At 44.9% G+C, this 13,674-nt stretch overlaps 1 long non-coding RNA gene across 1 annotated transcript; it reads right to left on the bottom strand.

Moving 5' to 3' along the window:
• Nucleotides 1–10,063: 10,063 nt before the first annotated feature.
• Nucleotides 10,064–12,522, bottom strand: LOC118255995 (uncharacterized). The gene is made up of 3 exons (XR_004781125.1): nucleotides 12,405–12,522; nucleotides 11,574–11,654; nucleotides 10,064–10,656 (listed from the first exon to the last, which is right to left on the bottom strand). It is a non-coding gene; the product is annotated as an uncharacterized LOC118255995 (long non-coding RNA).
• Nucleotides 12,523–13,674: the final 1,152 nt, after the last annotated feature.

Raw genomic sequence — 13,674 nt, 5'->3', positions numbered from 1 at the left:
TGAGCCCACACGTGGCCAGGCAGAGGGGGTCGTTCCCCAAGGGTTTGGGCCCGCAGGGTACAAGGGGAGGACTCGGCGAGGCCGAGGGAGGTTTTTATCACCAAGGTAAGCGGGGCGGCACACAATGGGCTCAGGCGGGCTGTCTCCACCTGATACACACGTTATTAATACTGCTGGTCCTGGTCCTCGAGGCTAATCCATACGCGGTAGCGCCCTGCCCCGAGCCCAATGAGCAGGCTGTTTATTACCATGCATTATTCATGGGGCTGCGTCTTCGCACATGCATACGCTAAATGCTAATTCACAGGCAGCTGTGGCCAAACGGTTACCAAGCACCTTGGCAAGATTCAGGACAAAAAAAAAAATACCAAAAGCGATAAATTACTAAATTAATAAAAATCTTAGGGCTGTCTCTCCTCGCGCATCAACGCGTTTTTACCAAAAGGTGGGGAGGAGAAAGGACAACCAAGCAGCCAAGGTCACAACCAAACGAAGCCCGGTAATAAATGCATTAAGACTCCAGCCTAAAAGGAAAGACAGAAGCCTGCAGCTTGGCCCTGAAGGATGGAGGCGATGTGCTCTGGTAACTAATGAAGGAGGGAGCAATCCGAAGACGGAGGCCCTCCGGGGCAATGCTCCCCCCTTCCCCTTCTGGGGCCAGAGCAGCCTGGGTTGTAGCCACACTGATCTCAGGTGCTTTGTAGGGAACGGGAGGCCAACATATGGTCTCTCAGGTACCCTGAAGTCCTTTATTATTTAAGGTTTATAAATATTAATGGTCAGAGCGCTGCTGATCAGGCAGTCCACAGAAGCTGCAGAGTGCTGACAGGGGCTCCAGCAAGCTGAAAGCCTTGAAGCGATTGTGTTGACACGTTCTGCAGTCTGCTGAAACGCACGCAGCTTTCAGGGGTAGCCTTAAATCACGCTTGTTCATCACTTGGCACGTCCTTGGAAGACGCTCAGATGGCCACAGACAAAGGCACCTGTGAAGGGATGGAAAGAGACCGATCCACCAGTAAAGTGAGTCTACAGGCTCTGAAGTGGCAGAGACAAGAATCAGATCCTGCAGCTTCCAAACGTTTCCAGCCTGTTAAAGGTCACTCCTAAAAGCTGAAGTTTCTTACCATACAGATCTCTCTCTCCCAGTAAACCCTCAAAACACGGGCAATTGCATATCCAACAGCCAGATCCAAGTACTTCCCCTTTCCATGGCGCCTTGAGGACATGCTCAGCGATGTCTCCAGCTGTTTGGTGTTCGGCTCCAGGTGTCCCCGTGGGAAGTTGGGCAGGCTCCTTACCCCAGGCTGACCTGCTGAGTCCCCGACCAGGCTCACATATCAAACCAAGGATGATTTCTATCACTGAAGTGGAAAGTCAGGCACTCCAAAAGGATCACAGTTCTATAAAACGCATCTCCTGTGATTATATTCTTTTACTGGATGTTTCACAGAAGGATAATATACACACTGCATCTTTCTGGTCCTTTTATGGACACTGAAAAATTATGGGGTAATTTTTAAAAAGTTTCTTCTCCTACCTGTGAAATTCAGGTATCAGATCTTGAGATATGCTCAGCTGTAGCAAACAACTCATTTTTATTGTTAGACTCGAACTGAAACATTCACATACCTCTACAGGACTCCCTAGCTTTACTCCTCCTATATTCCTTTTCCAACAGAAGGGTTGCTATCATGAGTAAAGCCATAATCAAGCAGCCAGTGCACTGGGAAATTAGTCCCCCCAAATCACTCTGACTTTGGGACCAGCCGTAGAAACTTCTTATCTACGTGAGTCCAGCCAAGCTTCTGTAGGGTTTGACACTTGGAAAGTGGCACAGGCCCTCACCTGAATTTCATAAACCCAGCATCAACAGGAACAAGCCCAGAGTTAACAGCTCGTCCTCAGCCCTATCAACGACAAAGGTGGGGACAGGTTGGAAACATCTCATCTTCCAAGCATGCAATGAGCATTAACTGGTCCTTGGAATATCGCAGTGATGCGGGTATGTAGAGCAGAACAAAGAACTTGAACAGTTATTTGCAGATAAACTATTTATCAATACATGGAAAAAAATAATGATCTTCATCACCATTTAAGAAAGGAAAGAGGGAAATTGAATGGAATCACTGCATTGGCTTTTCTTAGTATCAAACACTCTGGACACTTCTGGGCGAGTGACTCCTAGCCCTATTATCTTTACACTGTAAATAAGGGAAGCGATGAATAGAGGGCTTGCACAGCCTGCCCAAAGCTGCAGCGGGAAGCAGTGGCAGAACTGGCTTAAATTCAGATCCTTTCATGCCAGCGCACAAAGGTCTGAAGCGACATAAGTACTCGCTACCTTAAGTGCTGCAGCAGCACGTGACAAAAGGCAACCCCTGCCTGGAGAGTTTACGGCTGAGTTTACAAAGACAAGAAGAAGGACCCCATGAAGAGCACGAGGATTTCACAAAGATCTTTTTGGAAAAATAAAAAGAAATAGAAGATTATATTGATATAGAGGGGGAAATGTGAGCACAAAGACATGAAGTAGGCAAGCTCTTTGTCAAAGAAGGGGAAAACCAGGTCTCTTCACTTACATTCAGCTCCCTCTGTGCTACCATACTCGGGTATCTGTGGGCTGCCCCGAGGAACGCGGGGGCACCGGGCTCCTTCCCCAGCCCCGCAGTGGCTCCGGAGGTTTCTGATCTCCTGCTCCGTCTGGCCGAGACGCACCCGCTTACTTCTCGTGCATAAAATGATGAACGATGCTTTATCACATTTCATTGCCATAGTTACTTACGTGTGCAGGGTAAGGCTGAACAATCAAACTTGATTTGAATCAGAAACAATGCAGTGTAAGCTTTATGTTGCTTTAGTTGCCTACCACCCTTAGGTGAGACGACTGCTGCAAATGCAGCATTTTCTTCGCTATTTAAAGGTTAAGAACCCAGCCAGAAATTACAGTAGTATATTCTGCCATTAAATTGCCATTATTAAATTAAATGACAGGAACTACTTCCAAATCTCGAGCTCTTCCTATTGCAAGTAGTTAATTATTAATACTTCCAGGGGGTGCAAAATTTATCATGCAAGGCAGGATCCTATGGAAATACGGATACTTGCAGAGGCAAAATTCCACAAAATCTCCATTCCTCAGTGAAAACAAGCAAAGAAAGAGGCTGGTGTGAGCCACCAGGTAATATTAAGTCTTGGCTTACAGACCTCTAGCCTGAAAGCTCCCATAGAACAGGGTGCCTAGGATCTAGCCAGGGCTGGGGTTTTCATGGCAACCATGTCCAGATATCTGGTATATAATCATAACGACAGAGCCCCTCTGAACAAGGGCAATTTACCTGCCCCAGGCTGCAGAGGTGCTGTGCTCAATGCCTCCAACATCCCAAAACCAGCCCTCAGGTGGAAGCTTAACTAGAGAAAGCTGCAGCCACTCATACAAATGCAGGAGGTCTATGTGCCAAGCCACGCACTTACGCTAAGTGAAGTGCAGGTGACACACTCAGGAGCAAATTCAAGTGAAAAACTAGACATTTTTAACTCAATGCCAATCCTTCAATTAAGTTTAATTGGGTCATAACTTAAGAATACAGCTCTGACCTCAGAATTACATCAAGCTGTTATGTGTTTTCAGCTGGACCCACTGAGAGGGGGCTCCATAGTGAAGTTTGCTAATTGCTTTTACTGAAAGTAGAGGAAAATCTTCACGATGCCTGGGAGTATGGGGCTAAAAGCAGAGCCTCAATGACCACTCTTATATTCACCAGCAAGTGATTTTCAAAGAAAAGCTGAATAAAGCTTGAGTATAAATCCACAACCAGATTTCAGGGATGCTCACTGAGGACCGGGTGCTGATGTCTGCAACTAGCATGGCTCACAAAACCACGCAGCCCTAAAAAACACCAACTTGCTGCATGTGCCACAGCAACAGCCTGTGAATTTCACTGCCTGACCACAAGCTGGGCAGGCTACCTCTTCTCTCGCTGGTTGCTGCCTTATCTATTGGCATCCCCTGCATCTGATGCTCTCATTCCCATTTTCTAGGGTGCAGGCTCAGTATCAAGAGGTGGCAGTGATTAACTGTCTTTCCAGAATATTCCTGGAACATTAAGAATTAAAACAAACCTTCGAATAATTGATTGGGCTGAAAATGTTCTGGCAGAGCACAAAAACTGAAAGAGCAAGTTGTCTGCAGAAAAATCATTAACCATCTTCCTTTTAGGATCTGATAATTGCTGGAGTGGTTGACAGCTTTTCTTGGCGTTGAGCACTCAAAGACGAGACACATTATTTCAAAAACATTAAAGACCAGAAGAAAGCCTTTTGATAAATGGGTAAAGTCCATTCAAATACTGAAACAAAGCTCACTTATTTCCATGGCCTTTTTATTTTCTGCTTATCCTATGCCTCTGCTTTCCTTCATGGTTTTGTCCTCGGCAACCTCAACTAATGTAAACCAGCCTCGGTGAACTTCTGCCAATCAAGGTTTGTTGCCAGTGGGTTTTAGTCCCTGAAAACAGATGGTTTGAAAGCCACATTGTGCCACCGTGCCCACAGCCAATAGTACAAATATTTAGCCAATTAGACGGGGATTTTCCAAAGGCACAAATGGAAATTAGGCACACAATTCCCATTGACTTCCAGCCGGAACGGAGAGCCTTACTACCTTCAAAATCCCTCCTTACTAATTCAGTCTTTGTAAAATAAAAGCATGTGAAGGGTACCAGGCTGCTCCGAAATCAGCTGTTCTCAAGATGATAATCACGGACAGCAGCAATAGGAATCACTCTGAAGGGCTCAGTGCTGAAGACAGAAGTTCCACCAAAACTGCTGATTTCATTAAGGTCCATAAACGTCCCGAGACATTTTGAAGCCCTAGCAATAGCTTGTGTGGATTGATTACAGCTGAGTATTGAGGCATGTTTCTTCCAGACAAAGTCATTAAGAGAACTCACCCATCTGACCACAAAAAGGCATCATTAAATATTAACATTTCCTCTGAACACCTCTCTAAGAATGACAGCTACAGCCTTACCATCATTAAAATCCGTATGGAACTGGGACTCAACAGGAAATAGCTATTGATTTGTGCACTGGAATTTATTTAAAATTTTGCCAGCATTTTCCCAGAAGGTCCCAAAATGGAGCATGACAATCTTTACCATTCCAACGTCGTTTAAAATAGAAACCTTCCAAATCAGGGAGCTCCCATCAAAATGGGAAGAATGGGTGAATATTACTGTTTGTCTTGTCACTGGGACACCTTGACTGCTCGCTCTCTCTCTCTCTCTCTCTCTCTCTCTCCCTCTCCAGAGAAGATCTTTCCTCTGTAAGCATGCCAGAGCCATGATCCACATGGCTACACACACCTTCTACTAAGCGCCGTGTTAATAAATTATGATGACAACAATAATAGTAAGAGTCCTAAAGCATTTCATGCTCTATGAATGATTCATTCGTTTGACTTTGAGCATTACAGCTCACTGGTTTGCTCTAAGACAGGGCACAATATCGCTACAAATAAAAGCCATCAGTAAGCTCAACACTAGAAGTACCCCAGACACATGATAAACAAATACCACTGGGCTTTAACGTGCTGCTCCTGTATCAAAGTTGCAGCCCAGCCTCACCTTCACTTTCTGTTCCACCCTTGCCCTTTTAAATGCTCTAGAATTGCTCCCTCCTGTCCCTACTATTTCATGGCAATTCATATAGCACTTCCCAGTAAACTGAAATGCCTCCCTATTTATTGGGATGGAAATACTTAACCCCACAAAATATCTTGGGACGTTGTCTGTAACGTTGCACTCATAATACAGGATGATGGGCTCATAAAAGACTTCCTCTGGCACTGAAACCTGTTTTCTGCACTCACAGGCAGTGATGTAATTGACATCTGGACCAGAACTGTGTTTACGATACTCACCACACATGCACGCACACATGTACAACCCACAAGCACAGAAGTGCTTCCCCTATCCCTTATCAGACCTTTCACTGCAGAGACCAAGCAGCACGTGCTAAAAGAAGAGAGACTGAAGGCACAATCCTAATGCAGGTAAAGAAGGGATGCTGGATGAAATCATCCAAGTGAATTCAAAAAAGGATGTTATTTATGCTTATGGTTCTGTTCATCAACTTTGTTCACTGGATGAAAGCTCTACCAGCTCATAACACAAAAGCACCTTATTCTAAAGCTTCATTAAGCAGCTTCACTTGATGGAGTCTGTGTTTGGTGATGGCTTTGGAGAATATTTCAAACACCCTGCACAAGTAGGCATTTAGAAAACAGCTACATGCAGTGACTTACTTGCTAAGCACAAGGAAAGAGAAAGGGAAAGTACCTTGAGCCCCCTGATGATGATAAATAGACTGTCATGCTTTATTCTGCAATAAAAATGCCAGAGACAGTAATACCAGAGAAAGACCCACTACACTGGAAAGCTAATGACCATCACAGATAAGCTGGACCATTGTCTCAGGTTGATCCCACTTCAAACTGCAAAAGTGGGGAATAACCCTACCAAAGCAAACCAATTTCCAAGTAGTGTTACACTTGAAAGTGAAACAGCTAGAGTAAAAGCTTCCCAGTATGTTCCATGTGCATGTCATGTGCTATATTATAAACATACAGAAAAGAAGCAATCTGTTCCAAAAGTCTCAAGCCAATGTTTTTGTGTGTGTTTCAAGGGACATGAACTCGAATTTGGTTCAATGGCAGAAAGAAGAATGTGAAGCCCAAGTAGTTTTAAAAAAAATGATGTTGGCAATCAAAAAGCCAAAATCAAATTGTGTCATCAAAACCCACACTTCGAAAAGCAAGACAAAGCAAAGCTTCACTGTTGCTGAACTTGAATTTTAAGCTGAGAGGAAAAAGCTTGAAGCAGAAACCTGCACTGGTCTGTGTCTGCACTGCTCAGTTTCTTCATTTTGCTGACACAGCTTGAAAACCTCGCCAGGCCATGCTGCTCAGCAGGAGAGAGTTCGGTCACTTCTGACGACGCCTTCAGCTAAGCACTCGTACGAGGCACTGCAAACCATTTGTCATTTTTGAAAATCTCATCTCATTACATTTTAAATAGATGGGACAGACAAAGGCAGCATTATTAGCCTCACTGTACACATGGGAAATGAGGCATAGAAATTCAAATGGCCCACCTAAAACCGCAGAAGAAATCTGTCACACGAAGCAACAGCAAGACGCTGGTCCAGGCTCTCCCTTGCCTGTAGTCAGCCCTGCTTGGGGATCCTCCTTGCCACAACCACTGCTCTGTTCACTCTGCCTCTGTAGCTTTCAGCCCTTCTTTCTAGGCAGGGGCAGAAAAAAAAAAAAAGCAAAACCCAGGAATAACGGTATTAGTATAAAGGAAAACTAAAAACAGTAACAGCAATGGAAAAAACAGCTCTTTGTGCTGCTCTGTAGAACCCATTAGGTCTGGGGGTTTTGCAGTCGCTGCTAGCATGAACCAACATCCTCATGTTGCACTTATTAAATAAATTTAATCTTATTAAACTGCATTACAAGCTTTTATTTCATAAATCTGTGTCTCTCTCTGACCGCCCAGGGAATTAACTCCTGCATGGACTATGCCTTAGCCTTGCAGCAAGCACAAAACCATCACCCCTGCTGATTACATCGCTCCCAAGCAGCGGAACAGGCTCAGGGCACTTTGCAGGCATTACAGGCCAGAGCCCTGGCTGCAGCTCGTTGCTTTGCAGCTGCGTCTGCCAGAGCTGGGAACCCCAGCAAGCAGCAATGGGCTCCCCTGAATTAAGGGAGGGAGGTGACAACACGAGGGGTGCTCCGGCAAGGGGACGGTGGAGGGCCCTTGCATCCTGCTGCCATCTGTAGCGTGCTAATCAGAGGGCTGCCAGCTGCTGCTTTTGAAAGGAACAGCAATGTGTCACCAGCACATGGACACCCCTCATCCTCCTCCGCCAGGATATCCCTGCACAGCCACAGACATATGCCAGTGTCACACTCCGCTCTCCCTGGGCAGGACGAGGCATGACACGCGGGGTGATTGCTTTACCAGCGAAATGCACGCTCTTTTAAACAGTAAGGGAGGGTGGGAGCATTTAGGATGCTGCTTTAACATCCACATAAATCTGGTATTGGTGCTTCAAGAAGAGTACAAGATGTATACACTCAGATATGGGCTGTATACTTGGAAAATATTTGTTTAAAATCACCCAAAGAGCTTCTCGTAGCTCAGTGAGAATGCAGCGTGTTACTAACTCACAGAGAAGCAGTACGAAGAGGTCAAGCTCTGTGTTACTTTCTGTGCAAAACAGCCTTTCATCCCCCTTTTATTCTAGGATTTTGTTGTAATGATCTGAGGTCAACATGAAATAATTTGTTAAACAAACTTCAGTGAATCAAAATAACAACATTTCAGACTGCCCTACCTTCCATCTGATATGAAACATCCCATCTGGGGGGGGCTGAGCAGTTTTTTTAGGGTTAAATTGTACTGTTCATAGGATCAAAGGAAATGTTTGCATAGAAAAACATGGATTTCCAAATGAAGTGCTGCATTTTTTTTTTCAAGTACTGGCATGAGTATTTTAACCCTTTAAAAAAGGAAAAGGGAAGAAATTCTCAAATAATTTGGTGAAGTGTTCAAATGCATTTTAAGCATGGCTAAATAGGTTTGATATTGACTGCAAACATTTGGATAAAGAATACTCACAAGGGCGTTAGACTGCAACAGCTATACATCTGCAGCATGGGCAGCACAGCCCCAAGCCTGTTTGCAGAGCTGGTATTTGGAAGGAACACAGACAGGGAATGCTCCAGGGATTGCTAACACTGCCCCACTGCAAGCATAAGAATATTTCCAAAAAACAAGCATGGCTTCAGCATCTAACTTTGATAAACATGTTCAAAGCAAGAAATAGTACTCTTCATCAGCTTCAATACTGGAACTGGGATGTGAAACAAAACGAACCACACCTACATCTGACTGATCTGTGCATCTCCTTGCAAAGAAGCAGCCTAGATGTAGAAATGTGTTAGAGCCTCAGCAGAATCAGTAAATTCTCCAAGATTTAAGCTAGTGGTCAGGTGTTTTGCCACATTCAGTGCTCCACATTTTGAAGTCTAACCCCCAGAAAATGCCAGAGCTCCCCAGGTCCAACAAAACCAAACTAGTTTTTAACCAGAATCAGTTTTTCCAGTCGTACAAAGGGAAAAAATAAACAAACTCACTCCCTCAAATTACTCTCCATTTTCTTTCCCAAACAGAAGCCAACAAATTAGCATTATAGTTGGAAACATGCACCGGCTGCTCTACAGTTTCCTGTTTGCTTTGCTAATGCATGCAAATGGAAGAGTCAGGCAGAGGGCTCGAATCTGCAAGGCTTTGTAGGCTAGGTACTGGACTGAAATAAATACACATACTTGAGTGAGTCTTTACAAACAAAGATTATTTTAAAATTATTTACTGGATTATTTTAGCACCCGTATTTCAATGTCACCTGTCAAGCAAAGCAGTACTGTAAGTCGTCTGCTCTACAGGAGGGGGAATGAAAACTCCATCTCTCCGCTTCGTTCCACAACTGACTCACTTTGTGACCTTCAGCAGGTCACTGCATTCACCTGTGCCTACTAAGTGGCAATATAATCATCTCCAGAGACGATGGATTTGTTCATTCTTTAGTGATTAGAAAATGCTTTTAGTTGTGGGGAGTCAGAAACACGAAAAATACAATAATGAAATAAAATTACTTAAGAGGTTTATTGAATTACATACCAATTAAATAATCAGCATCTCAAAAGGCAGGTTTGAGAAACAATGCTAAGGTAAGCAGTTATTTTCTAATAAAAACATGTGCATGACTTAAACTGTATACCTATTATCTGAAAAATGCATCACAGTCCACTCGGATTATAGGACCAAGAATGTAAAGCACATCATTTTTACTTTATTTTTTTTTCAAGGGATCTCTTTTTAATTTAAGGCAGAACAGATTCTGTGGGCCTAGAATATATTCACACCTTCGAACTTTAATGAGAAGCAGCAAAATTCAAGTTGAGGCAAATCTTGAAAAATGTTTCAACGGCACTTTGGGCTGCACGGGGGAGCTAAACATTTTAGTCATGCAGAAAAGATGCTCTGAAGATAAATTGCAGCGTGCTGGGAAGAAATGGTTACCACTAGCTCTGGGAAGAATAATTAGGTTAGAAAAGGGAGGAACCTGGGTACAATTCCTGTATAGAACACCAGGAACTCTGTCTCCGGACCTGTCTCCTAGCTGGAGACAATAATTCAGTCTCTCTCTCATGTGTCAACATCTCCTCCATCACACTTTTCTTGCTTGCTACCTGTATACGTACAGCCTCTAGCACAAGGTCATTTTCAAGGTTGATTCATGTGGGTACTGTTCTAAACCAAGTTTGTCAGTGTGCCAGCAACCCCAGTTCCTGAGTTCTGCCCAGTTCTAATGTTCATTCTTTTGACCTAAACAAGCCGCATGTGTTCGGTGGGATCCATCCATCCATTTGGTACATCGCAGTGACAATACTGACCTGCTGCTCACAACTGGTTAAAGAACAGATTCACCCGTGCTTTATGCTGTTTTCCATGGTAGCAGCAAGTCCCAGAGGGAGGGTGTGCTGGCAGAAGGAAAAGGGCTGCATTGTGTCTGGAGAGGGGATGCCTGGATCGTGATAAAGACAGACAAAGTCAGCCTTCAGAGCCCAGTGCTGGTAGCTACTGAACCCCACTCGTACATCTCACAAAAACACCACTGTAAACTACCGCTTCCCAGAAATGCCCAGCACTCTCTTCCCAAAAAGATCCAGATCTTTGCCTGTATAAAGCTGCTTGCTCCAAATGTTCTCTCTGTGTACAGTGGACATATGGCGTGTTGTTGAATGCAGAGAGACAAAAGGAAGAAAACAGACTCACAAAGGAACCCCCAGCTAAAAAGCACCATCCATTCACGGGTTAAAAAAGAAAGCAAGCCTTGAGGATGTTTCAAACAGCAGGGTATCAGCTGGAGCCTGTATGGAGGCTTTTCCCATTGCCATTCATAACAAAATCAGGAGGCAGAAAGTTACTATAGCAATAGCAGCAGAATGCAGAATGGGTGCTCTTCCAAGGGCAGAAAGAGCTCTTGGAGAAGCGCAGGGGTCTGCTTCTCTTCATCCTGCAGGCTGCCAAACACAGATCAGCTCCAGCTCACCCGTACACTCCCCTCTACACAATGCTCATCGCAGATCACGGAGTTTTAGCTTCAGCAACTTAAACAAGATGGAAACGAGGCCCTGCTGAAGACAAAAGCTGACTACCCACCCCCTTACTCTCCAGGTACTGAAGCAGCCAGAAAGTAACCCATGGCTGCACAGTAAAAAGGCTGGGCTCACTGTGATCAAAAGCACTGGGCAGTAAGAACAGCTGGGGCTACAAATCCCTCCACTGCTGCCTTTGTTCAGGCAGGTTTGCCCCTTCCAGCAGCTGAAGGTTTGCTCGCAGATGGCTGTGATCACACCGGCCAGCAGTGGGACAAGTGCATTGCAAGGATTCTGCAGCACAGATGCTAAGGGTCAGAGTCAAACCTTGCCACGAGGTTACCTGCAGAGCCCATGCAGCGACTGACTTCACCCTTCACACAACTAAGGCATAAGCAGCACGGGAGTCCTGAGTGTGGCTCACCTGAAACAATACAATATTGGCGGTTCAGGGCTTTGTTCAGGACAAAACTAAGCTTGCCTCCTAGGAGATCCAATTGTCCAAAAGCCCTGGGCCAGAAGGACCGAGTGGGATGGAGAGCAGCCCCCTGCAACTGGGGAAGTTCACAAGTCCCCATGCAACATCCTCCCCCTACACCACAGATCATTCTCTAAAAAACTAAAATCACAGCTTAAGAATAGACCAGGAGAGATGTCGGGTGTGTTGCAGGGATATTAAGGGAAAAGTATCAACCAAAGAGCATTACATTATGAATGTAAATTAAAGCAGCCATAATGCCTGCTTACACCCCCAAGGCCTTTTACAGATGATAGGAGCACAAAAGTAGCTTAAAATGGTTACTTATGTCTCTCCCCCATTTATCTCTATGTCAAATCAAGCAATTAAAATCAGACCTGTAGGAATTTTTCCCCTCAGTGAAGGCTTTGGGCTAAGTTTGCACTCTGCTACAACATCGTGGCCTGAGATCTGCCAGAGTTACAGTGTAAACTAGAGCAGACCATGGCCACTTTTGGTTTTACACAAAACCTTTTCTTGAAATCTGTATTTTCATTTCTTGATTAGCTCTAACAGCTCCTTCAATCACTCGCAGGGCAACAGCCAAACCATCAGCGAACGTTCGTCCCCATTTGGGGCCTGCTTTAATTTAGTCGGTTCGGTGGCAGGCACTTCTGATTGCACGTCTGACAGCTTTGTTTGCCTAACAGATCTTACCTTGTCTTCTCTAATCTTTAACGCTGCCCAGTTCTCTGCACAAAATGGGGGGCTGCAGTGAGCACTTATTTCCAAAGAGGCCTCGTTGCCTTGGTTACCACTCACCAAGCCTAGGCCTTGGCGAGCTCCGTCAGAATCTGCCTTCTCCTCGCTTTGCTCCTGTTCTGTGTAACGCTGGGCTTTCTGCTCTCAGATGGCACAGCAAAAAGCTGGAGCTAAATACATGAATAGATAGAGGACAGCCCTAGGATGAGGCCTTGCATAAATCACAAGACGGGAGAGAAGTAACAAAGAGCAGCAGAAGACAGCCATGGTATTTGTTTAGCCACAAAATGACGCAAGTGGGCTTCACAGGAAAATACACCCAGCCTACATCCTGAGGAGCTGGCACTCACTCTGCTGTCAATTAGCAGCAGCGAGACACAGCTGAATGTGGGGCACCGCTACTGCTGGGATGCCTGAAGTCCCAGGCAGTCCCTGCCACTCAGAGACCAAGCCTTTGCAGTCCAGTGAGGGAGGAAAGAAGTCCCTTTATACCCATTTTAGAGATGCAGAGTGGAAGTGCAGAGGCATGGTTTCTAAAGAGTGCAGATGGGGATCTGCAAAGTTTGGGGATGAGGAGGACAGGGAAACGACAAGGCTGCAGCAGCCACTTAGAGATCCGCCGTAGGGGCACATGCTCGGTCACTTCGTCAAGCCCGTCCCCCTCACCTGAGACCCACTCTGAAATGAGATCTGGCTCGTGATCACCTCTGTGAGAAGCATCTTCCTCCTCAACAGGTAACTGCTGACATCAATTTCTGTTCTGGCAAGAGGAGCAGACTTCTGGCCTGTGCATTAATTCAGCCTACTCAAAACTGTAAGTAAGTCAGGTTACGTGCTGGCCCTAGGCAAGGTGTGTGTATTTGGCATACGTACTCAAAGCAGCTTGGATTTGAGTGCTGAACACTCACCAACAAATCACAGACCAAAATTTACTCACAGAAATTAGTCAATGGCTACTTCTGATAAGCAGATACATTGAAAAATAAACCCCACACCTTGATGTGTCAGTGGACAAATCTCAAGAAGAAAACAGAGCCAAACCCGATGAAAATAGCACTCACTATTTCTGTTAACTGCCCTCCTGTTCCTAGAAATTAGTTGTCTTCTGTATCCATTATTACACAGTTAAAAATAACACCAGATTTTATTTCTGAGCACTGGCTAGCAGGATTGATTCAGACTGATTCCACTAAAATGTTAGGGCATAGTGAGAAAGGCCTCTACA

This window comes from Cygnus atratus, chromosome 27, assembly GCF_013377495.2.
Source record: "Cygnus atratus isolate AKBS03 ecotype Queensland, Australia chromosome 27, CAtr_DNAZoo_HiC_assembly, whole genome shotgun sequence".
Lineage (NCBI taxonomy): Eukaryota > Metazoa > Chordata > Aves > Anseriformes > Anatidae > Cygnus > Cygnus atratus.
The sequence above is the reverse complement of the archived record's forward strand: the minus strand, read 5'-3'. Positions and strand labels throughout refer to the sequence as shown.